This window comes from Lacerta agilis, chromosome 8, assembly GCF_009819535.1.
Source record: "Lacerta agilis isolate rLacAgi1 chromosome 8, rLacAgi1.pri, whole genome shotgun sequence".
Lineage (NCBI taxonomy): Eukaryota > Metazoa > Chordata > Lepidosauria > Squamata > Lacertidae > Lacerta > Lacerta agilis.
The window spans coordinates 7,147,283-7,174,185 of record NC_046319.1 but is presented as its reverse complement, the minus strand read 5'-3'; the positions used below and the strand labels follow the sequence as shown (position 1 = coordinate 7,174,185).

The 26,903-nt window shown below is 48.2% G+C and overlaps 1 protein-coding gene across 1 annotated transcript in view; it reads right to left on the bottom strand.

Annotated features, from left to right (window-relative positions):
• CUX2 (cut like homeobox 2) overlaps positions 1-26,903 on the bottom strand; it is a 227,419-nt gene that overhangs the window by 91,840 nt on the left and 108,676 nt on the right. The window lies entirely within an intron of this gene.

Genomic DNA, 26,903 nt, shown 5'->3' with positions numbered 1-26,903 from the left:
AATCTCGCCAGCTACCAGGTTAAGTATTCATGTATTTGCAATATTCGTTCCTCCTATGTTATTTGGTCAGGGTTGTACGGAAGCATCCATCCACAACAAGGTCATCTTCTCTGGCTAAAGCAGCCATAAGTGTACATGGTCTTGTGGCCCCCAGGGGGTCCCTTAAGTCAACTGAGGAGACGGTGGATGGAAAAGGAATTCAGTTTATTGAAAGACGCAATAGTGGAGATCACAAAACCTGTGCCCCCGGGCACTGGGGAGGAAGCAGATATTTATACATATTGCAAATATACCTGAGCTCGTGCCTGATCCCTATGAGCTTCTTAATTGGCCAAAGTCCTGCATGCCACATCCAGATTTGTCGGGATGCAGAGGATAGCATATTTTGCATGCCCTTTTCACTAGCATAGGAAATAAACATTGCCACATTGTTCTAGGTCTCCTCTATCAAGACATCGACTCCTTTCCCAATTACTGAGGGTGTCGTGGTCACATCCACCGGGAACCGTGACGGTCAAGCTGCAGGTCGCATGTGCCTGCCTGTCAAAGGGGAGAGATATGGGCCAGCAGTGCTCTCTTCCTTCCCTGATTCTGATGCCGTGGGTGGGAGATGGGGCTGGGAACAGCTGTTCAGTAGGTGACCTACAGCACAGTCCTATACATGCCCTGTAAGGATGTTGCAGATTTGGAAAAGGTTCATAAATGGGCAGCAAGCCACAGTGATCACGGGGATGGAGCGAGTCCCCTGTGAAGATAGGATACGGCATTTGGGGCTTTTTAGCATAGATAAAAGGCAAGTAAGGAGTGATTAAGTCATGCAAGGCATGGAGAAAGTGGAGGGAGAAAATTCTCTCCCCTAACACTACAACTGATGGGCAGTCAATGAAGCTGAAGGCTGGAAGGTTCTGGATGGAGAAAAGGAAAGTACATATTTGCACAGTGCAGACTTAAAACTATGGAACTCCCTGCCACATGAGGCAGTGATGGCCACCAATTTGGCTTTAGATGAGAATTTGAGACCAATTTATGAAGAAGAGTGCTACTGGTGGCTACTAGCCAGGAGGCAGTCAGAGATTGGTCCCCTTTGGCTTGATGCAACAGGGTCTTCCTATGTCTTCAGAAGTTGAATGGGAGCCTTTCCCCCAGGTAAGTGGAGGACAGTCTTGGAGTCCTTAAAAAGGTAAAGGTAAAGGACCCCTGACGGTTAAGTCCAGTCGCGGACGGCTCTGGGGTTGCGGCGCTCATCTCGCTTTACAGGCCGAGGGAGCTGGCGTTTGTCCGCAGACAGTTTTTCCGGGTCATGTGGCCAGCATGTCTAAGCCGCTTCTGGCACAACAGAACACCAAAACCAGAGCAGCGCACGGAAACTCCGTTTACCTTCCCACCAGAGCAGTACCTATTTATCTACTTGCACTTATCGATGTGCTTTCGAACTGCTATGTTGACAGGAGCTGGGAATGAGCAATGGGAGCTCACCCTGTCGTAGGGATCCGAACCGCCGGCCTTCTGATCGGCAAAGCCCAAGAGGCTCAGTGGTTTAGACCACAGCGCCACCCGTGTCCCTTTGTAAGCACAAACATATAGCCTGTGGTCCAGCCCTTTTAAGATAGTGCCAGCCAACTCCAGCAGGGCTGAATATTTTGAAGAGAGAGGAATATATTAATCAGCCAAAAAATAAAATAAAAATAAAATCTAGATTAGAGAGATTTCTATGTAAACAAATACAGATGGGGGTTCAAATTAACAGAGCACTTGGCTGATCAATATTCTTAATAACCCCTTCCCTTTTTTTCTTTGGTAACTGTAAGAAAAACACAGCAAGAGTGTCAAAATAGGAGAAGAGCACCATATTGCACTGTGTGATATAGTTGTTGTTTTTAAGCTCCAAGTCCATGCCATCACCAGCTGATATTTATCAGAACAGGAAGGAAGGCATCCAAACGATAACTTACTTATGCTTTCAAGTGTTCATAAATAAGGTTTTAAAAAGATCTAGATGGCTTTTTAATTCCAGCAGAATTTGGGGGCAGGGGTGATGAAAGCACCAGGATTGAGTAAACTGACCTTTTGTGTACAGCTCTGTAAATCAGGCACAGCTCACTTGAAGTGCAGGGAAATGTTTCATTAAAGAATTATGGATTCATATCATGCTGGCTTTGGAGGGGACAGACCGGCACGTGTGAAACCCATTAAGGAAATATGGAATGTTAGATTCTTCTTTTTAAGAACGCAGAAAAAGACACTATTAGAAAAGAAAAGTCCAGAAACACCAGGGACAGCACTCAAAAGGATAGCCCACGGCTGCCATGATGTTGCATGTTTTAAGTGGTGCTTTTCATTAAAGTCCTTCCCCGCATTTGTTGATGTGCTACTTATTCTTTTTAAATATTGATTTAACTCACAAAGGCTGGATGGAGAAGGAATACGGTTCCTCTGAGGCTGGTGCAGGGCGCCTGCTTGTGGGGGCCTGCCTGCTTGTGGGGGCAAACCCCTGCCAGCCGATAACATAAGAGCCTACTGGATCAGGCCAATGGCCCATCTAGTCCAGCATCCTGTTCTCACAGTGGGAAACCAGCAAGCAGGATTCGAGCACAAGAGCAACTCTCCTGTGGCTTCCAGGGATTCAGGAGCATTTACTGCTTCTGAGCAGAGCACAGCCGTTGTGGCGATAACAGAAGAAGAAGAGTTTGGATTTGATATCCCGCTTTATCACTACCCGAAGGAGTCTCAAAGCGGCTAACATTCTCCTTTCCCTTCCTCCCCCACAACAAACACTCTGTGAGGTGAGTGGGGCTGAGAGACTTCAGAAAAGTGTGACTAGCCCAGGGTCACCCAGCAGCTGCATGTGGAGGAGCGGAGACGCGAACCCGGTTCCCCAGATTACGAGACTACCGCTCTTAACCACTACACCACACTGGCTCTTGTGGGCACTTGCTGCCCACCTGCTTGTGGGCACTTGCTGCCCACCTGCTACAGGGCCAGGTTCAGGGTGCTGGTACCTATACAGATCGGGATCAGGTTACCTGAGAGACAGCCTTATTTAACCCTTATACACGCCATAGATCACAAGCGTTGATGTGGCAGCTCCACATGCTTCAGGGCTGTGGCACGAGGTCCTCTCCTTTCCCAAGATTCTTCAGCCCAACTTTGACATACGGTCGTACCTTGGTTTTCGAACAGCTTAGTTCCCGGATGTTTTGGCTCCCGAAAGCCGCAAACCCGGAAGCGACTGTTCGGGTTTGCGAACTAATTTTGGAAGCCAAATGTCCGACGGGGCTTCCACGTCTTCCGATTGGCTGCAGGAGCTTCCAAACGTTTTGTGTTTGGGCTTCCAAACGTTTTGGAAGTCAAATGGACTTCTGGAATGGATTCCGTTCGACTTCCATATGGCCAATACAAGGCAGGAGGTTCTTACTGAAGAGGTTTAAACTAGGGGTGAGCGAATCTCTCAATCCTAGTTTCTCATTCTCTGTGTTAACCTTCAGCCCATTCCACACCAGTTTATGGTTTTGTTATGTCACCTGAAGTGAACGCCTTGCGTGAGGGCCTCGCTGGCCTAACAGAAAAAGCCAAGCCCAGAATCCTGCACCTAAATTTGTGACCCCACTGGTCCTTGGGCCATACCCGAGTTTGATGCTCCCCTTTGCTTCCACAGGTGCTGCTGGAGAGAGACCTCTAGTTCTTTAAGAAGGAAATGTCTCTCCCCTGGATTGTGGCGGTCGGCAGGGTGGGGGAAGGTGACATGGAGAGTCCCGGTGTCATGGCCATGTTTGCGATGCAGGGCAGGGTGAGACAGGCCACAGCGAGCAAGACGGATGGCGGTGCACATGGCCTCTCGGCAGACAGGCTGGCTTCCAGGAGCTATCAATCATTTTCCTGCGTATTATGTAAATTCTTGATGCTAAAGATGTATGGAGTCAATTACCAGGGGTCACGGCTGGGTGTTAAATTCGTACAAGGAAGCTCCTCTCGGTCTCCAATGAATTTGAGAGAGATTGCAAGCTTTCCGCCTTTTATTGGGCCATATAAATATTTCACTGTTAGATATAAAAAAAAATATTGGAGAAAAAGCAGATAAAAACCGAATCCCCCCCTGTGTATACAGACTGAGACTAGGAGTCAGCAGGTTTTTTAATGGCCTTGCAGCACGACCCGTGAATGGCTTGATTTGTGTTTTGTTTTGCTTTTAGCTCTTGGGTTTTGCGGTGGGCAAGGCAGGGGTGCAGCAGGCAGCCTCACAGCTTCAGCTGCCTTGATTCAGACAAGCATGTGAGGCGGCAAAGTCACCACGTCAGCCGCTCATCCCCAAACGGTGAGCCATGGGGCAACACAGTGGCACAAGAGAGCTAGTGCAGGAACGAACCCATTAAAAGTTTCCAAACCCAGGAAGAGTCTGGCCGTTGCACCCCTTCGGGGTATGCTAACCATCAGCCCAGCCTGGAGGCAGATGATTACACTGCACCCCTCCTGCTCAAAACCCCTGGGTAGGTTTGGATCACTCGAGCCATTCAGAGAATGCTGCCCACTGCACCCCTGCAAGAGTTGCTGCTCTGCGGTTACTTCCTTCCAAAGAGGAGGGATGGCCAAAGTAACCTCTCATGCAGAAACGTAAGCATTCGGCTCCTCTGAGGGTAGGCAAATCTTATCCACCCGGAAACGGAACATATTGGTGTGAGAGTTAGACATAACCCCTGTTTAAATTCAGTGGCCAATCCATCAGCAATCAGAAACAAGGATCTGCTGATTAATGACGATTCAAGCTTGCAGCCCATGCACACACACACACACACACACACACACACACACACAAACTTATAATTATATACTTAAACACAAACTTATAATTATAGTCATATATTTGCACACACACTTAAATTTATTTTCCAACCAGGTAACACAGATATTTCACTTTCTTGGGTTCCATGATCACTGCAGATGGTGACAGCAGTCACGAAATTAGAAGACGCCTGATTCTTGGGAGAAAAGCAATGACAAACCTAGACAGCATCTTAAAAAGCAAAGACATCACCTTGCCGACAAAGGTCCGTATAGTTAAAGCTATGGTTTTCCCAGTAGTAATGTACGGAAGTGAGAGCTGGACCACCAAGAAGGCTGATCGCCGAAGAATTGATGCTTTTGAATTATGGTGCTGGAGGAGACTCTTGAGAGTCCCATGGACTGCAAGAAGATCAAACCTATCCATTCTCAAGGAAATCGGCCCTGAGTGCTCACTAGGAGGACAGATCCTGAAGTGGAGGTTCCAGTACTTTGGCCACCTCATGAGAAGAGAAGACTCCCTGGAAAAGACCCTGATGTTGGGAAAGATGGAGGGCACAAGGAGAAGGGGACGACAGAGGATGAGATGGTTGGACAGTGTTCTCGAAGCTACTAACATGAGTTTGGCCAAACTGCGGGAGGCAGTGGAGGATAGGGGTGCCTGGCGTGCTCTGGTCCATGGGGTCACGAAGAGTCAGACATGACTGAACGACTGAACAACAACAACAACACAGATCTTGATCACAAGATCTGTTGTTACCTGTGCCAATAGTCTCCGCCAAGGATGGATCCCCAGAGCTTGCTCCTGTAATCATGGGTGTCCCCCTCACCCTCCCCACCCCAAGCAAAAGCTTCTTGGGCTTGGGGAAGGTGGAAGTATGAGTGACCACAGGATCTAGGAATCAGATGGTTATTGTTCTTGGGCAGAGGGAGACAACTTAAATCTACATCTATATAAAAATTTGCTTTATGCTACATAGGCCATTTGCTGTGCCTACCTACCAAAGCCCTGGGTCTTATCGGCGTGGCATTGTGGGCTGAGAAAGCCACTTGGCCGGATGAATAAAGTTATATGCCTGAATCTTTGGCCTTCCTCTCCAAGTTGATCAACACACACAGCTGTGACTTGTGTAATATGCTCGATAGCATCACTCGTTTCCTGACCCTGTTCGTTTCTCACCCCCCGCGGAAAAAAACCACAGCTTTCATATCTTTCCCTGGAACGAACATCTAACACGCTTGTGAAAATCACTGTCCTCCTTGAGATCCCATTACAACTGTTTTGATAAAGCTCCCAAGCCCGAGATTCCATTTTAGATTAGGGGAAGATCACAGGCGATGGAGAAAGAAGGGAATTGTCTCCAAAGGGCTGCGCTGCGCGGCCTGCCGACTCCTCGGCGAGGCGCAAAGCACAGGCATTTGGGGGGGGGGGGCGCGCAAGAGTATCAAGGTTCGGCCCCGGAACGCTTGGCGGAGTTGCAAGATAAGAGTGCCTCTGAGCATGTGCGAACGATCTACCCTGTCACACAGCAGCCGCAACCAATCGCTGTGCACACTGAGGGCTGTAACAAAGGGGCTCAAATCTCAGCTTCAACAGAAACTGAACAAGCAGCATAACAGGAGCTTTCCAGCCAAGCCCAATGGGGGCCCACCTAGTCTTGACCACTGTTTTTACAGATGCCCCAATGGGAAGCCCATAAGCAAGCAGGACCCGAGTGCAAGAGCCCTCTCGCCTCCCGTGGCTTCCAGCAACAGGTACTCAGAAGGATTGGTGCCTTCTACCGGGAGGCAGAATAGAGCCATTGTAGCTGGTAACCATCAATGGGCTTCTCTTCCTCGCCTCTTGGACAAGACACTCAATCTTACTCCTAACAGCCTCCCCCCCCCCATTCTCCAAAATGCTCTACCTGGGGGGAGTATTCCACAAACAGGGAGCCACTACAGAGAAGGCCCATTCTCATGTTACCACCCTCCAGACCTCTCATGGAGGAGACACACAAACAAGGGCCTCAGATGATGAACACAGAGTACGGGCTGGTTTATTTGGCAAGAGGCCGTCCTGAGCTGCTTAAGACTTCATAGGTCAAAACCAGCACTTTGAATTGGGCTCAAAAGCTAACTGGTGGCCAGTGCAGTCAGGCCAGTTTTGGTGTAATACGCCCAGAGTGTCTTGTCCCGGTGAGCAACCTGGCTGCCGAATTCTGCACCAGCTGAAGTTTCCAAACTGTCTTCTGAGGCAGCTCCATATATAACCTGTTTCAGTAATCTAACTGAGAAGTTAACTGGAGTCAGAATCTTGCTATGCATCAAAAGTTCTGTAGCTATCAGTATTATTAAGTTACTAAACCACAAGGGTTCCATGATCACTGCAGATGGTGACAGCAGTCACGAAATTAGAAGACGCCTGCTTCTTGGGAGAAAAGCAATGACAAACCTAGACAGCATCTTAAAAAGCAAAGAAATCACCTTGCCGACAAAGGTCTGTATAGTTAAAGCTATGGTTTTCCCAGTAGTAATGTACGGAAGTGAGAGCTGGACCATCAAGAAGGCTGATCACCTAAGAATTGATGCTTTTCAATTATGGTGCTGGAGGAGACTCTTGAGAGTCCCATGGACTGCAAGAAGATCAAGCCTATCCATTCTTAAAGAAATCAGCCCTGAGTGCTCACTAGAAGGACAGATCCTGAAGTTGAGGCTCCAGTACTTTGGCCACCTCATGAGAAGAGAAGACTCCCTGGAAAAGACCCTGATGTTGGGAAAGATGGAGGGCACAAGGAGAAGGGGACGGCAGAGGATGAGATGGTTGGACAGTGTTCTTGAAGCGACTGGCATGAGTTTGGCCAAACTGCGGGAGGCAGTGGAGGATAGGGGTGCCTGGCGTGCTCTGGTCCATGGGGTCACGAAGAGTCGGACACGACTGAACGACTGAACAACAACAACAAAACCACAAGGGAGCCCCCCCCCCGTGGCCATGGCCATTCTGATTTATAGGCTAGCAATCCATACCCAGGGCTATTCACTAAGAAGCCCAGACAACTTGACACTAAGTGGGGTTTGCGGTCTGTGCATGTGAATGCTCTGTCTCTCACACCCACCCACCCACCGGCTCCATCATTTCCCTCTTTGATCCCCATCAAGGCCAGGAGCCGGCAATCAGGACAAGGCGCCCAACCCGTTGAGCAAATTAAAGCAGAGCCACTTCACATTGTTCGCTCCCCAACAGACACCCATTGTTCTTGCCTCTGCCGGACGTAAATAGAAAGCCTGTCCAGCTCAGAATAGGCAGTCATGTTTCTTCTGCTCTTATTCGGACTGTTAATATGGTGTGGCTCAAGCGTGGTGGGGAGGCAGGGGTTGCCAACTTGAATAAAATATTGGGGGGGGGACAGGTAAGCTATGCATAATTGATCACAAGACACGGTACACACACACCATGTGAATGGCTACGCCCATCATCTTTGATCAGGTTCAACGTCAACCCTTCCAAATTCTAATCAAGGTGTGGAGTTTCCATTTTCTGGGACAGGCATCAAGCCAGAATGGTTTGTCTCGGTTTTAAGAGGAAAGGAGAAATACTGAGCTTCCTAGTTTTATCAATTTTATTGGTAAAAGAGAGACTTAAGAGATGGAGTTACAGGTGGGTAGCCGTGTTGGTCTGCCATAGTCGAAACAAAATAGAAAATTCTTTCCAGTAGCACCTTAGAGACCAACTGAGTTTGTTCTTGGTATGAGCTTTCGTGTGCATGCACACGAAAGCTCATACCAAGAACTAACTCAGTTGGTCTCTAAGGTGCTACTGGAAAGAATTTTCTATTTTGTTAAGAGATGGAGGCACTGTTTGGTCCTTGGATGATGTGAGGAGCAGAAACAAGCCAGATTTGAAGAAAATCTGCAGATCCAGATTGTCAGACAGAAAGATAGAGGCAAATTCAGAGAGAAGAGTTTGAGCTTCTTCTTTTTTTTTCATTTTAATGTGGGGCCAATGCAAAACACCCCAGGGTCTGGGCACCCCACAGCAATGCCCCAGCCTAGAACCCAAAGAGAGTTGCAACCAAGAAACCATGCACCCCAAGGTAGGAAAGACCTTTTTGTGCTGGCCTGATTGGGAGCGGGGCCGTTGCCCCGCTCCTCGAGACCTCCGGGTCCTTCTCATTTCCAGGCTCCACCCCCTGGGGACTCGAGACATCAAATGACAACACAACCATCTGTTCCGGTGACCCACGGCGCACACCCAAAGGACCTCCCTGGCTCAATGGGGGCATCTTCGCCAAATGGATTGAACCGAGTAGGAAGGGCAATCTGTTGCTCCCCTGGTCTGACACATTCCACCTCCCTGCATCCCTACCTATTTTGCTGGCTCTTGGGAGAGATGCTTTCACTCACCTCACCAGCATGAGAGCCAAGCGTGCATTGTGCATCTCTCTCTCGCAGATGTATAGGGTCTGTGACAATGGCAGCGGAGGAGAGAGAATGCAGATTCTGGGTCCTCAAAAGATATGCAAATCCGTTAATCAAGAGGCCTATTATTGCACAAGCTTCACGCACCAGCGGCAAGAAAACTGATCAAGTGCTAATAACCGATTGTGTGGCGGAGAGACATCCCTTACCCAGCTTTGCTGCTGCATTTAAAGATTTTGCGGAAGGGGGTGGGGGCGCGTGTTAACCCAACCAATTTCTAATTATGGCAAAATTGTTCTCTCCCTCTGAAAACATCTCACCACAATCCTCCATCCGTCAAGCTGTGCAAGAAATAAATCTGTCAGAAACTAGTTAAAAGGAAGGTGCTCCACTGTTTGGGGGGGGGGGCAGGAGGAGGAGGAAGAATATTTTTTTCTTCCTGGAGGGTTGCCATATGTCCTCTTTTTCCAGGACCCGTCTTCTTTTTCCTGGGTAGAGTCTTCATAGCGATCCATAGTTAAAAGTAAAGGTAAAGGTAAAGGGATCCCTGACCGTTAGGTCCAGCCACGGACGACTCTGAGGTTGTGGCGCTCATCTCACTTTACTGGCTGAGGGAGCCGGCGTACAGCTTCCAGGTCATCTGGCCAGCATGACTAAGCCGCTTCTTGCAAAACCAGAGCAGCGCACGGAAACGCCATTTACCTTCCCGCCGGAGCAGTACCTATTTATCTAATTGCACTTTGACGTGCTTTCAAACTGGTAGGTTGGCAGGAGCAGGGACCAAGCAACGGGAGCTAACCCCGTCGCGGGGATTCAAACTGCCAACCTTTTGATCGGCAAGCCCTAGGCTCTGTGGTTTAGACCACAGCGCCACCCGTGTCCCTGTAGTTAAAAGTAGAAGTCGGCAAATGTGCCCTCATTTTTGCTCTTCAAAATATGGCGGCCCTAATTAGTGACAGTCTTTAGGTTGGGAAGAGGAAAATTACTGCTTACCTGTGAGGTTCGGAGCTTTCAGGGTTAATAAGCTCAACTGTCCGCCCCGGTCACAGGGAAGAATGTGTCATATATCCGGGTATCTGCTGTATGCGAAGCCTGTGTGATTTGTGACGCACTGTTGTTTTTCTGTTCTGTTCAGTTTCGCTTTTGACCGGAGCGGAGATGTCATCTGTATCTCCGGGAAAGAATGTCCGTGATTTATGCTTGTAAATAAAGCTTGCTTGCTTAAAATAAGGTGGACTCTGTGGAATTTATATGCTGGCAAGAAAGGCACACACACTGTTGCGCAGGAGAAGTTTGAAAAACTCTGCAAAAGCACTGGAGAAGCAGAGGGAAAGGCAGCAAGAAGCATTGCTGGACGCCATTGGTGTTTTCCAAGTGCTAAACTGTTTTTGAGGCTTTTCCAGTTAAAACAAAAGCCCAACATTACCTTTCAGAGAACAGCAGCTTTCATTTGGGGGGGGGGGGAAGCAACTGCTCATGTTTCTAGTCCTCACAGCTGAGCAGAAGTTAAACTTTGGTTGATTAACATCCTATACCTTTTTAGATGTGTCTGTGAGAGGGGGTTGTGGGGATGGGCGTTATTGTTTTTATCATGTATATTGTGTTTTTATCTTGCCTTCTTATACTATGAACTGCCCTGAGATCCATGCATGAAGGGCAGAATACAAATTTAAATAATAATAATAATAATAATAATAATAATAATAATAATAATAATACTAAAAACGTTAAGCCCAAGTTAAATTAAAAGGACTCCCAAATTGTTGTTGTTGTTGTTGTTAAGTCCCCCCACCCCAATATGATTTCTGGCAACCTAACCTATGGCTTAGTGACTGAGATGAACCAAAATGCCCCCCGTTATATAGGCAAGATGCTCTGACAGGCCTAATTTGAGACAGGGCTGGTGAAAACCAACAAATGCAGGTGAAGAAAGGAGACTCAGCAAGCTGCCTTGAATGGCTACAACAAGGCTATTTTTGAAAGCAGCATATGCAACAACACTCAAAAGGAAACAGAATTTAAACATGTAACAGGCTTCTGCTGTAGCTTTGTCAGTTGCTGGTTAACTCCCAATTTAGGCAGGGAAGTTTGTGACCAGACTAGTGGAAATGACATTTTGCTCACGACCAGCTGAATCCCATGGAGTTTTCGCAGGCTGTTTTAACTCTTTCTTTGGACGGCATGCGCCAGAATCTAACTACTCTGGATCTTCAGCTTGCAGGATCAGAGAGACAAGAATATAAATTACCGTTGGCAAAGCTGCCTTTAGCACAAGATGTCATCGTTTCACCAGGTCTACTGGAAGATGTGAAGGGTGTAGGAAGAAAAGCAGGATGATGCACTCTCCTTAGAAAGGGTTACCAGCCTACTGAATGGCCTCTGGGATAATGCAGCCTTCGTTGGCAAAGGTTTTTTTTTAATGTAGGGTCATATTGATGGGAAAGGAAGCAGCTTCTCTGCCAACAAAGAGGACCATTGGTGAGGCCACAGACCATCTTCCCTCTGGCTTGGCACCCACGGAAGCAGGTGATATTGCTCAGCTGGCCGGATTCGGCACAGGGGCTGCCAGCTGCCAACCCCCACCTACCCTCAAGTTTTGCTACCCATCCTGCCGACGGTTGCTGACGCCGTTGCCAAGGCCAGCCAGACCAGGAGGAGCCATGCCCACTTGCAGCCGTCAAGGTAAGAGCTGACATTGGCTTCCTGCCTGCCTGCTGGAGGGCGGGCAGGAGAGGAGAGGAGAAGAGAGAGGTGCTTTCAGACCAGCAGGAGGAAGACGCCACAGGGCCCAGCCATGCCATTATACACTTTTATTGATGCTGTACTGAAGAAAGCTAATCAATATATTAGATTTCCCAAAGAAAGAAAAACAGCAACCGCCAGAGAGTTTTCCAGCGGGCTCTGAGAGCTTTCAGCAGCACCGGCTGAGGTCATTGTCAGGAAGCTGGATGGCCTCTCCATCCATCCGTCCGTCCGTTTCCATTAAAAGAAAGGGCTCCTTCGTGTAGCGCACAGTTAAACTGTGGAACTGTGGAACTCGCTCCTGCAGGAGGCTGTGGCAGCCAAAAACTTGGGTGACTTTGTAAGAGGATTAGGCAAATTCATGGAGGACGGAGAGGGCTAATGATGGCTACTAGCCACAATGGCTTCACTTCCATGGTCAAAATGGCTTCTGAATACCATTTTCTGGAAACTACAGGAGGGGTGGGGGGCCTTGTGTTCTCATCCTGCTTGCGGGTTCGCCACTGAGGCATCTGAGTGGCCACTGCGAGAACAGGATGCTGGGCAAGATGGGCCTGATCCAGCCGCGTTCTTCTTAACATCTGATGTTATGTTCTAATGATTCTGAGTCTCAGGCCAGTAAACCTGAAGGAGCGTCTCCACCCCCATCGTTCAACCCAGACACTGAGGTCCAGCTCTGAGGGCCTTCTGGCGGTTCCCTCCCTGTGAGAAGCGAGGTTACAGGGAACCAGGCAGAGGGCCTTCTTGGTAGTTGCACCCGCCCTGTGGAACACCCTCCCATCAGATGTCAACTATCTGACTTTTAGAAGACATCTGAAGGCAGCTCGGTTTAGGGAGGTATTTAATGTTTGATGTTTTATCGCTTTTAAAAAAAATTATTAATAATATTCTGTTGGGAGCCCCCCAGAGTGGCTGGGGAAACTGAGCCAGATGGGCGAGGTATAAATAATAATAATAATAATAATAATAATAATAATAATAATAATAATAATAAATGGCAGCATCAAAAGGCCCCTCTGCACCCTAGACTGCAGAAAAGAAGAAACCTGGAGAGGTAACCAAGAGCGTTTTTTTGCGTGCAATTTTAAAAAAGAGATCATAGATTTGTAGCGTTGGAAGGGACCACAATGGTCATCTAGTCCAACCCCCTGCAATGTAGGAATCTTTTGCCCAACATGGGGCTTGAACCCACGACCCTGAGATTAAGAGTCTCCTGCTCTACCGACTGAGCTATCCCAGCTTATTGTGACATTGCTATTCAGTTCCGGTACACAGAACAAGTTCGTGGCTACTAGCCACGATAACTCCCTGCAGAGTTGAGGAGCTAGCTTCATGTTGCAAGAAAGGAGATTCCAGCTAAACATCAGGAAGAGCTTTCTGACAGTAAGTGCTGTTCGACAGTGGAACCGATTCTGTTGGGGTGTTGTGGCGGTTCGAATCCCCGCAACGGGGTGAGCTCCCGTTGCTCGGTCCCAGCTCCTGCCCACCTAGCAGTTCGAAAGCACATCAAAGCGCAAGTAGATCAATAGGTACCGCTCCGGTGGGAAGGTAAGCGGCATTTCCGTGCACTGCTCTGGTTCGCCAGAAGCGGCTGTGTCATGCTAGCCACATGACCCAGAAAAACTGTCTGTGGACAAACGCCAGCTCCCTTGGCCTGTAAAGCGAGATGAGCACCGCAACCCCAGAGTCGTCCGCGACCGGACTTAACTGTCAGGGGTCCCTTTACCTTTACTTTTAACTACAGATCGCTATGAAGACTATACCCAGGAAAAAGAGGATGGCTTAGTCATGACCAGAAGCGGCTTAGTCATGCTGGCCACATGACCCGGAAGCTGTATGCCGGCTCTCTCAGCCAATAAAGCAAGATGAGCGGTGCAACACCAGAGTCGGACACGACTGGACCTAATGGTCGTTGTTCTTCAGTCGTTCAGTCATGTCTGACTCTTCGGGACCCCATGGACCAGAGGACGCCAGGCACGTCTATCTTTCACTGCCTCCCGCAGTTTGGCCAAACTCATGCCAGTCGCTTTGAGAACATTGTCCAACCATCTCATCCTCTGTCGTCCCCTTCTCCTTGTGCCCTCCATCTTTCCCAACATCAGGGTCTTTTCCAGGGAGTCTTCTCTTCTCATGAGGTGGCCAAAGTACTGGAGCCTCAACTTCAGGATCTGTCCTTCCAGTGAGCACTCAGGGCTGATTTCGTTCAGAATGGATAGGTTTGATCTTCTTGCAGTCCATGGGACTCTCAAGAGTCTCCTCCAGCACTATACTTCAAAAGCATCAATTTTTGGCGATCAGCCTTCTTTATGGTCCAGCTCTCACTTCCGTACATTACTACTGGGAAAACCATAGCTTTAACTATACGGACCTTTGTCGGCAAGGTGATGTCTCTGCTTTTTAAGATGCTGTCTAGGTTTGCTTTCCTCCCAAGAAACAGGCATCTTCTAATTTCGTGACAGCTGTCACTATCTGCAGTGATCATGGAGCCCAAGAAAGTAAAATCTCTCACTGCCTCCATTTCTTCCCCTTCTATTTGCCAGGAGGTGATGGGACCAGTGGCCATGATCTTAGTTTTTTTTGATATTGAGCTTCAGACCATATTTTGCGCTCTCCTCTTTCACCCTCATTAAAAGGTTCCTTAATTCCTCCTCACTTTCTGCCATCAAGGTTGTGTCATCAGCATATCTGAGGTTATTGATATTTCTTCCGGCAATCTTAATTCCGTTTTGGGATTCATCCAGTGGTCAGGAGTCCCTTTAACAAGCCTAATAAATAGGCTCATGGTTGTAGAAGCAATAAGACGCTGATGGCAGGATACATCGCCAGAAATCGCTTGGAGCAGGAATCTCATCCCCCACCAGCAAGGATCCTTTTACCCCAGACCTTTGTTCCGATCCCCAAGGGTCCTTGCTGGTGGCGCCCATGGGAAAAAATCCTAAAAAGCAGATCTCCAAATTCTGAAGCACACGGGACAGCTTCTGTCTAACTTGGTGCCCTCCTGAGGATCTGAATTGCAGTGCTATTTAGCCCCAGACAGCAGTGGTTCTCAGCACCTGGAAGAACCAGATTGGCAAAGACTGGTCCAGGAGAACAGTGATATTATTTTTTTAAAAGCGAGTGCAAAAGTTCTGTATTTTTCCATGGGATTACCTGAACCATACCAACTATAATCCAACGATCCGCAACACGATTACCCCCAACCCCAGATAGGAGGGGGCTTTTTTTGCTGGGTAACACAATCCTACCAGCAAGCCAGCTGCAAAGTTTCAGGGAAAGAGGGCGGGGGGGGGGGGGCTCAGAGAGAAGAGAAACAAAAGAGGAGATTTAATAAGCAGAAAGAGTGCAGGGTGGGAAGGAAAAGCCCCCCCCCCCCGAAGTGGGGGCAAGGGTGTGTGTGTGTGTCTAAAGCATCTAATTGCAATCAACAGCAGACATCTGACGCAAGTGACGGGATCAGCAAAAAATTGCTGCTGAGAGGGGCAAAATCTTTGTCTAAAAATAATCAGCCATTCCGCACGCCACTGATTCCCCCCCCCCTTCCCTCTCTTTTTGCTATAATGGTAATCGATGCTGCAGGCTTTGAATCCCATCAATTTATAGATCTACCCCAGCTCTCTGTGCCTGGCGATTGTCTGCTGGCTCGCAGAAAGATGGGGGGGGGGAGAGGGGAGAGGCTGCCATCCGGGCCCCCACTGTGTGATTAAGATAAGCCCAAATGCCTTCCATAAATTCCTTTATCAGTTTTGAAATTCTCTGCCAGCCTACAGCCTGCTCCCTCTCCCCCAGACAGAGGGATAGATGTGTGTATGTGTGCGTGTGTTACACACACAAATAAAGGCACACCCCTATGCACATACATGCACAGACTCCCTCTCTCCTCTGCCCCCTGAAGATGTTTGCAGCAGCTAAAGATTAGCCCAAGCTTTCTGAGACGCCAATTTTTTTTTTCTGAGGCTATCGATCAATAAATCAAATCAGAGCCCAATCGATCGCCCAATCAGAAGCGTCTGGCCGATGCATTACTGCTGGCGCCTCTGAGCCTGGTGTGGCCTCCTCTGGCTTCCATCAAAACAGGGCTGGCCTGGCGGGTTGCCAGCTCTCTCTCTCTCTTTCTCTCTCTTTCTCTCCCCCCCCCCCTTTCGCCTAATAGACTCCGCAGCACAGGAGCTCCCAGCCTGGCGCAAGAGCAATAAATTTCTCATCTAACAGCCGATCGAGAAACAAGGTGAACATCTGTTTTGCTGCAATGAAACTCGCCATGTTCTCCGGGAGTCGCAAACCGGCTCTGACAGCCCTACCCCCTTAAGGCAGCTTCCAATCGCATTCCCCCCCCCTCCAAAAAAAAAAGGCAGGGAGCGGAGGGAGTGTCCACCAGTTATTTCTATTAAGTAATTTCAATACATCCCCCCGTTTTCCCAGCCACTCTCCTCTTGCTTCAGCTGCAACAGAAAGAGAGAGAACCGCAGCTCGCTCTCAGTCGATAGTAAAAACCATCCTGGGACCCTGCAGTATGAAGGCAATTTTATGGTACCCATTATGTAGCAGTGTAACTTCATTAAAACCTGTTTATCCCCTCTAAGCATTTGAAAGCACTTTCCCGCACCTGTAAAATGGGGACTGGATTAACTGGGAGGCCGGAGGTGGTGTGGAGCAATGCAAGCTGGTCTGGGAGGCTGGCCCTGCAGTTGGGCGGGGGTTCAGAGGAACAACCCATTTATGTGGGGCTACCTTTGAAGGTGACCCGGAAACTGCAATTAATCCAAAATGCGACAGCTAGACTGGTGACTGGGAGTGGCCGCCGGGACCACATAACACCGGTCCTGAGAGATCTACATTGGCTCCCAGTACGTTTCCGAGCACAATTCAAAGTGTTGGTGCTGACCTTTAAAGCCCTAAACGGCCTTGGCCCAGTATACCTGAAGGAGCGTCTCCACCCCCATCATTCAGCCCGGACACTGAGATCCAGCGCCGAGGGCCTTCTGGCGGTTCCCTCACTGCGAGAAGCAAAACTACAGGGAACCAGGCAGAGGGCCTTCTCGGTAGTGGCGCCCGCCCTGTGGAACGCCCTCCCATCAGAAGTCAAGGGAATAAACAACTACCTGACATTCAGAAAATACTTGAAGGCAGCCCTGTTTAGGGAAGTTTTTAAACTGTGATATTTTAAATGTATTTTAATGTTTGGTGGAAGCCGCCCAGAGTAGCTGGGGAGACCCAGCCAGATGGGCGGGGTACAAATAAATAATAATAATAATAATAATAATAATAATAATTATTATTATTATTATTATTATTATTTACATCCCAACTTCTTCTCCAAGGAGCTTTCAATCGGGCCACATGGTTTCCCCCTTCCTCATTCAATCCTCACAACAACCCTGTGAGGCAGGTAGGGCTGAGAACAGCTGGTCCCCAAGGTCACCTTCGTGGCCGAGTGGGGATTTGAACCCTGGCCTTCCAGGTCCCAGCCCGGCACTCCTGCCATTGCACCACACTGTCTCTCTGTCTCTCGACATAATTTGACATGACAACCTGGGCTAGCAGTTGACAAAACCCATCGTGGCTGGGATGGGGAACTGGTGGCATCCCAGCATTCCCAGGCTTCAGCTCCCATCGTTGGCCATGCCTAGACTCCACCCCAAACCTGCCTTGGTATTGTGTGAGAGAGAACCTCTCTGAGCATGAGCAGAGTACCTTTCTCTCACTGCTTAGCAACGGCGTAAGAATTGTTCTGCTGCAGCATTCAGGTCCCACCAACAGCAGTCAGACCAAAGCCCCTGGAAGCTCATAAGCAAGGTGTGCCAGTCATAAGTCTTCCCCTCTTCATCCCTGGCATTTAGGAATCAGATATACTTTCTCTGAGTATGGGGGCTCGTGGCTAACAGCTAAATCGACAGACTTCTCTTCCTCCGTGAATTCGTCTGATCCCCTTCTAGCTAAGCAAGGAGGTACAACCACATTTCCTGACATAGCCAAAAGGCCAGGAGAGCCATCATGGTGCCCACCCTCCAGATGTTGGACTACAACTCCCATCAGCCCCAGCCATCATAGTCAAGGGTCAGGAATCATGGCTACCCTGGCAGGAAAGCAGCAGTGGGGTCCCTCTGCCTTCGCCAACCTGATGCCCCCCAGATGTTGAGCGGGGCTGATAGGGGGTTGTTGTCCAAAACATCTGGAGGGCACCCAGTTGGCGAAGGCTAAGCTAGTTGTATCTGTGGCCTGACTCTGCATAAGGCAACTTCTGAAGTCTCCAAACGCAAATGTTTGCTGAATGTAGTAGCAGCATCACCTTCCTGTCTATGGCTTAGTGGCGGGGCTCATCTCTGGGAGTCTGGCATCCCAGAGACATCTGGCTGGCCATGGTGAGAACAGGATGCTGATGTTCTTAGGTAGCCCAAGCTATACCTGCTGAGATTGGAAAGCCTATTGAGCTATAATGGCTAACATCCATCAATAGACCACGGCATTGTTTATTCCCAACTGAGAACTCAGTTATCGGAGTGTGAATCCTTATATGGTCAAAATTGCACCATCTTCACCCAAGGAAGGGGTATCAGCAGTTTCAGGAAAGCCCTAATATTTGCTGGAGCAGAGAGAACTCCTGCGGGGGCAAACCAAAAGCCAGATGTTAGGCACGATGGGAACCGGAGTCCACAACATCTGATGAGCACCAGGTTGACTAACTCAAAGACCTGACGGAGGAATGAAGGCAGCTTCACGTACCCACCCAACCTTGCCAAGTTCAAAAGTAGGGGCGATGCATTGGGCAGCAACCACAACAGAGCCGTTTGCAAATATTTAAAATCCATTCATAAAAATAAGCTGCTAGATTCCCCCACCTGAGGGAAAGATGGCGCAAGGAAACCAAGAGTTGGTATGAAAGGTCTGGCTTGATGGTACTCTCTGAAAAAGGAGAGAGAGAGAGAGAGAGAGAGAGAGAGAGAGAGAGGAGAGAGAGAGAGAGAGAGAGAGAAGCAAGCTCACACAGCAACCATTTGCAAACAAATTGGGCGGGGGTAGGAGCAGGTTCGATGCTGTTCCTTTGCCATACAATAAATAGACCTTTACAACTTTGATATATCCTCCCCCTAATGACTTTTAAGGGCAGCCCAATAAAGCTGAGAAAGAACAGGGAAGAAACCAACAAATGCTTAATATTCAATAAATGTGTCAATTTTACATACAGAGGCAAATGGGCCTTTATTGAGGAATTGGTAAATTTCCTTGGAGAAAAGTAAGTGCGTTTTAGCCTTCAAGGGGTCCCTGGTGAATGGAAATGGAATGTGATTTGTGATAAAACTCAGCTGCTCCATAAAAGACGTTAAATAAATGTTGCTGTTTCACTTGGGATATACAGAATTGATTGCATTATAGACCTGTTCTAAGATGCACAATTCTTCCCCGCAAGGTATCTTGCGAGTTTTCTGTGCATTTTTGAAGCCGGGGAGCAGAGACAATTTAGATTACATCTTAACTCGCTGGCTAATGGCAGCCAAGAATTTGCCAGGGGACGGGGCGGGGGGGGGGGCACAACATGTGGAAGCCGCTCCTCTTCCCCCCTCGCCCCCCCCAGCTTGCCCTTTTATTCGGAGCTGACACGATGGTCATGTCTGGCTTAGCCAACATGGGAAAAGGGTCAGACAAACTCATCAGAGGAGGGGGCGGAAGCGGGGGCTGCACTTGAAATACCGTTTGCTGTTCTGGACCACACCGTGGAAAGGATATTGTGGAATTGGAAAAGGCGCAGCAGGAATGACCAAGGAGCCAGAGTGGAGTCCCCAACAAGCAAACCTTAGAACAAAAGGGGCTTTTTTAAGTTTAGGCAAAAGGGTGAGTAAAAGAGGGGCATGATAGAGGTGTTGAAGATTTTGCATGATAAAGAGAAAGAGGAGAAAGCCCCTTTCCCCCTCTTTCTCATCACACCCAGTGCCAGATTTAAGGTAAAGGTAAAGGGACTAAGATCATGGCCACTGGTCCCATCACCTCCTGGCAAATAGAAGGGGAAGAAATGGAGGCAGTGAGAGATTTTACTTTTTTGGGCTCCATGATCACTGCAGGTGGTGACAGCAGTCATGAAATTAAAAGACACCTGCTTCTTGGGAGGAAAGCAATGACAAACCTAGACAGCATCTTAAAAAGCAGAGACATCACCATGCCGACAAAGGTCCGTATAGTTAAAGCTATGGTTTTCCCAGTAGTAATGTATGGAAGTGAGAGCTGGACCATAAAAAAGACTGATCGTCGAAGAATTGATGCTTTTGAATTATGGTGCTGGAGGAGACTCCTGAGAGTCCCATGGACTGCAAAAAGATCAAATTTATCCATCCTTAAAGAAATCAGCCCTGAGTGCTCACTGGAAGGGCAGATCCTGAAGTTGAGGCTCCAGTACTTTGGCCACCTCATGAGAAGAGAAGACTCCCTGGAAAAGACCCTGATGTTGGGAAAGATGGAGGGCACAAGGAGAAGGGGACGACAGAGAATGAGATGGTTGGACAGTGTTCTCGAAGCGACTGGCATGAGTTTGGCCAAACTGCGGGAGGCAGTGGAGGATAGGGGTGCCTGGCGTGCTCTGGTCCATGGGGTCATGAAGAGTCGGACACGACTGAACGACAAAAATGGGACCCCTGACCATTAGTTCCAGTTGTGGCCGACTCTGGGGTTGCGGCGCTCATCTTGCTTTATTGGCCGAGGGAGCTGGCGTACAACTTCCGGGTCATGTGGCCAACATGACTAAGCCGCTGTAGCACCTTAGGGCCCCCCAAAAAATTAAAGGGGAAAAAATCCTGGATGTGCATTTCCAAAAAATAAGATAAAAAACAAATAAAATAAAACCTACATACAGCAATCAATTTAAGTTAGAGCTTAATAATTATTTCACTATTAATATACTTCTTCTTAATTGTATTTCACTATTATTGTATTTCAGGTCAACAATTACTTTGATAAAATACATATTTTGTTATGTGAAAATGGCTTTAGAAACCTATTAGGTCCATCAATTACCATATAGCATATATTCAACACAAAAAAACAGCGACAATTTGTTGTTGACAAATGACAGCTGGACATATTCAGTAGCTTAGAATCATAGAATCCTAGAGTTGGAAGAGACCACAAGGGCCATCCAGTCCAACCCCCTGCCAAGCAGGAAACACCATCAAAGCATTCCTGACAGATGGCTGTCAAGCCTCCGCTTAAAGACCTCCAAAGAAGGAGACTCCACCACACTCCTTGGCAGCAAATTCCACTGTCAAACAGCTCTTACTGTCAGGAAGTTCTTCCTAATGTTTAGGTGGAATCTTCTTTCTTGTAGTTTGAATCTATTGCCCCGTGTCCGCTTCTCTGGAGCAGCAGAAAACAACCTTTCTCCCTTCTCTATATGACATCCTTTTATATATTTGAACATGGCTATCATATCACCCCTTAACCTTCTCTTCTCCAGGCTAAACATACCCAGCTCCCTAAGCTGTTCCTCATAAGGCATTGTTTCCAGGCCTTTGACCATTTTGGTTGCCCTCTTCTGGACACGTTCCAGCTTGTCAGTATCCTTCTTGAACTGTGGTGCTTAGGGCCTCATCAAACCTAAATCCGGCCCTGATCATACTAGAAGCCAAAAGGGTCGTCTGATGAAGCTGAAGCTTGGAAGGTTGTTGTTGTTGTTTAGTCATTTAGTGTTCGACTCTTCGTGACCCCATGGACCAGAGCACACCAGGCACTCCTGTCTTCCACTGCCTCCTGCAGTTTGGTCAGACTCATGTTGGTAGCTTCGAGAACGCCGTCCAACCATCTCATCCTCTGTCGTCCCCTTCTCCTTGTGCCCTCCATCTTTCTCAACATCAGGATCTTTTCCAGGGAGTCTTCTCTTCTCATGAGGTGGCCAAAGTACTGGAGCCTCAACTTCAGGATCTGTCCTTCTAGTGAGCACTCAGGGCTGATTTCCTTCAGAATGGATAGGTTTGATCTTCTTGCAGTCCATGGGACTCTCAAGAGTCTCCTCCAGCACCATAATTCAAAAGCATCAATTTTTCGGCGATCAGCCTTCTTTATGGTTAGCAACAAACAAAAAGGAAGGACTTCTTCACACAGCACATGGCCGAACAATGAAATGTGCGCTCCCACTAGATGCAGTGGTTGCCAAAAAACATTGAGATCAGACCAATTTGGAAAGGGTCAGGTTGCCAGACGTTGCGGCTGAGGATGACTGTGTGTTGCCTCCAGTACCATTGGGGAGCACGGTTGAGGAGACAGCTGCCATTGTGCTCATGCCCAGCTTGTGGGCTTCCCACTGGGGCCTCTGGTTGGCCGTTGTGGCTAACAGGATGCTGGACTAGGCAGCCCTGTGGCCCCGATCCAGCAGCCAGCTCATGGGTTCACAGGGCACCAAGGCCAAAGATAGACAGGCATGGTATAGCGTCAATCATTTTGATCCATCACGGCTTTGTGCATGGAAGATACTGTAAGTGCTCAATGTGACGCACATGCAGGACAACCGGGACCCAAATTGATGTGGGGGATTGTTAGTTTAGCCTTGACAGTGGCCCAGAGGTATATTTCACCACAAAAATTGATCCGGCCTCTTTTGAGTGATGCTGCTATCCCATAGACGCCAGCCTCAGTCTCCAAACGCTCACCTGCCCCACCTCAGCCAGAGTTTATGCGCTATGTCAGAGGTCTGCCCACACATGAAGTTGGGTGGCCAATCTTCACCCACACACAACCAGTTTCCCCCTTCCCATCATCTCCTGCTGAGTGGGCACACTCTCCTTGGGGCCCAAAACTACAAAGGTTTTAACGCAACACCACAACCTCCTGGGCAAGCTCTGGAGCCTAGAGACTGGGGAGAGGTGGGCGAGGAGATCCGAAGGCAATAAATTACTCTTCTTGGATATATCACAAATAGCAATGAACCCTGGCAAGAAACAGTAATTGAAGCCCAGCACAGCAATGTAAGCAAAGCAATCTTCATACAGGCAAATGGTGAGGTGTGGGGTGGGGGTGGGGAAATGAGCAGCTCCGCCATGGTGACGCAATTGATTCCCCTCCAATCAATCACATCCTGGAGTTGCCACTGCCTGGGCTCAGCCCGGATCCCAGGCTTTGCCAAGAAGCAGCGTGGTGCTAAGCAGTCCAATAGTTCTCAACAAGGTAATAGGTGGCTTGTTCCTCCAACCCTGCTGGTATTTCAAACAAACCTAAACTCCCGTAATTGTTTAATGCTTATTTTTCTTCAGTTCCAGTTCACAAACTATGCCTCCTCAAGACAGAAATTGGTATTTTCCATTCTCCTCCTCCTCCTCCTCCATCTTTAAAGGATAATAAGGTAAAGGTAAAGGGACCTCTGACCATTAGGTCCAGTTGCGGACGACTCTGGGGTTGCGGCGCTCATCTCACTTTTATTGGCCGAGGGAGCCGCCGTTTGTCCGCAGTTTTTCCGGGTCATGTGGCCAGCATGACTAAGCCGCTTTCTGGCGAACCAGAGCAGTGCACAGAAACGCCGTTTACCTTCCCACCGGAGCGGTAGCTATTTATCTACTTGCACTTTTGGGCATGCTTTCAAACTGCTAGGTTGGCAGGAGCTGGGACCGAGCAACAGGAGCTCACCCTGTCACGGGGATTCGAACCGCCGACCTTCTGATCGACAAGCCCTAGGCTCTGTGGTTTAACCCACAGCGCCACCCGTGTCCCACTAAAGGATAAAAATACACCTGTAATTTCAAGCATGTGTTTGTACAGAAGAGGCCAAGTCCATCAGTTGACACTAACTTTCCTCCACTGGGCCATGGACAGAGGAACTCTTTCCCAGTCACCACAGCTGTTCCTCTGCACTAATAATGAGGACTAGAAATTTGCTCTTGTGTATTTAAAAAGAATAGAGGGGCCACGTTCTGTGCTGGAAAGCCAAATGAAAAAGCCCGCTTTTGAAAACCCCAACCTCCACCCACTCTTCCCTAGAATTTCAGCGGTGGAACAGCCCAAGAGCACTGACCAAATTCAACATCCATGCATAAGAATGTTAAGAAACGGCCTGCAGGATCAGACCAATGACCCATCTAGTCCCAGCATCCTGTTCTCACAGTGGCCAACCAGGAGCCTGTGTTAATGACACATGCCAGGACCTTGCCGTATCATTAGACCTTGCAACCAGCATTGAAGCAATGATTCTTCAACATCAACTTCGTTGGACTGGTCATGTTGTGCGGATGCCTGATTTTCATCTTCCAAAGCAACTACTCTATTCCGAACTTAAAAATGGAAAGTGCAATGCTGGTGGCCAACAAAAGAGGTTTAAAGACTCTCTCAAGGCAAATCTAAAAAAAAAGAAGTAGGATAAACACCGACAACTGGGAAACATTGGCCTGCAAGGGCTCCAATCGGAGAACAGCCTATACCAAAGGTGTTGTGGGCTTTGAAGAAGCTCGAACTCAGGACAAAAGGGAGAAATGTGCTAAGAGAAAGGCACGTTTGGCAAACCCTCACCATGACCAACTCCCAGCCGGAAACCTATGTCCCCAGTGTGGAAGGACGTGTGGATCCAGAACTGGCCTCCGAAGTCACTTACGGACTCACTGTTAAAACTGTGTTTATGGAAGACAATCTTACTCGGCTACGAGTGATGGCCCAAAGAAGAAGAGACCTGGCAAGAAGAATTTGCAACCCAAACTCATGAAGCCTGTGGAAATGTCTTGGTGGGAGCGGTCAGGTGGGGAGGAGGAGGAATAGGACTGAATTCAGATTCAGCTGTCAGTCTGGTATATGGCATGAGGGGCGCCATCTTGTCTTCCTCCTCTGGCAACAGGAACACCCTGAGCCAACCCTGCTTCAGATGTTGCAGGACTCCAACTCCCATTAGTCCCATCCAGGGTGGCCAATGGTCAGCGATGGTGCAAGATGTGGCAACAACATCTGGAAGGCCCCAACTCCCTTCCCTCTTCTCTACCCAACCCAAACAAAGGAGGGCTGTGCAATGGCTCCCACACAAGAGGCGTTCCCAAGGGACTGAAGGCCCAACTTTACCCAATGTCCTCTGCTGAGGCTCTTGCCTTTGGGCCTCAGTCGAAGGTACTCTCGCAAAAGTACAGGACAGCGAGGAGCCGTCTCTCTCCAGGAGATCCATCACGTCACATTAGCGACTCGGATTCTTATTAGCAATTTTCCATCCTATCGAATTAATATTTGTTTTCACTGATACAATGCAGGAGTCTTGTCAGATTAGCAACTTTCGGATCACATTAGTGCCAACAAAAACTAATACGATGCAGGACTAATATGACGTGCCCTGATAGGGGACGGCTAATGCGAGATGACTCGCTCTTTGCCATCTTGGGAGAGAGTCGCTGCAAAAGCCAAGTGGGCGAAGGTCGTGCTTTTGCTAAAAATACCTGAGCGCTTCCCAAGAGGAAGGTGAACACACTGGTGTCTACCCTCGCCCCCCCAGGGAGGGAGGGTCACTCAGGCTGGGGCCTAACTTGCCAAGTCAGTCCTCAGAAACTCATGCAGGGGCCTCCCATCTGAATCTATGACGTGCCATGACCACATTTTTTTTTTTTTTGTATGTTTCATTTCATTTCATTTTTTTAAATGAAATATTATAAAGAATGCTCAACTTCGTATTTATACGAGCTATTAAGATTAAAAGACTATATACTGCAGTTCCCAGTTGCGCTTTTACAACAAATATTATAGAATTATCTAATCCTAAAACTGATAAAAGATGTGCCTATCATCACCTGACTCTACTGTTCTACTTAGGTTTTCTTTTGGGTTGGCGGAGCCCCACAAATTAAATTTGGTTTTAGCCTCATAGCCTCAAGACTGCCAATGTCAAAGCAGAGACTTTTTGTATACACACTGAAGTAGTTGAGATCAATAATGGTTGAGATTGAGGGAAAGTGTCTTTGTGCGTTGATATGTTTAGGTTTACTGAGGCATGGATGTGCCTATAGAGTTCGGCATTTGCATGGGTGTTGAGTAAACAGAATCTTATTTTATGGATTTTGATGTTTTATATGCTGCATTCAATTTTGTTTCACTTCCTTTCTAAACCGCTTTGCGATCTGTTCCGATGAAAAGCAGGACGCAAAATACTTGGAATAACAAAGCTTGCATGCGTACTGTTCCAACAAGTAAATGAATGAACTCCAGTTCTTTGCAAGTCTGTTACGCTTCTGAGCTCTTAATTTCAGTCTTATGTAGTCTGTAAGCTCAGTCATTACGGCATGTTCATAGAATACACAATCTGTGAATGAACAGAATGAAAACCTTTCCAAGAACTGGACCAAAAACCTTCTAAAGACGAGAGATCACCCCAATGCCAGAGAATTTTCGATTAGTACACCCCACCACTTCTGGGTGCCTTGACCGCAAAATCCTGGAGCCAGCACCACATCCCTCCCTTACAGAATGGGAACCTCAGGACAACCCTGCTGGATCAGGCCCAATGCCCTCCTGTCCATCATCTCACTTCCTATGGTGGCCAGGTGCCTCCAGGAAGCCCGCAGGGAGGGCATGGGAGTCCACAGTCCTCTCATACTGCTGTTCCCTAGTGACTGGTATTCAGAGGCTGCTCCAAGAATGGAGGTTCCATTAAGTCATCATAAGCCATTATAGACCTATCATCCTCCATGAATAATCTCCCTTTCAAAGCTACCTGAGCCAGATTCCATCACCACATCTTGTGGACCTCTTATGTTAAATTATGTGCTGGGTGAAGAAGGAAAATGACAAAGCTGAAAAGTGATCAGAAGATAGATGATAAGCAGCAGTTTTGGACCAGCTCCCTTCTGCACCCCTTTCCCTCCTATTTCTACTTTTAGGGCCACATCTAGCAGTAATAACCGAACTATGTGCATGTCCCACTTTATAAAAGAAAGCCTGTAATTCTGCACCAAGGCGACCAAAAACCTGTACTACCAACAGCTGGTACACAGTGACAGCTGCATTCTGCAACCTGTACAAATTGGCATCAGTGTACGCTGAAAACTGAATTCTGC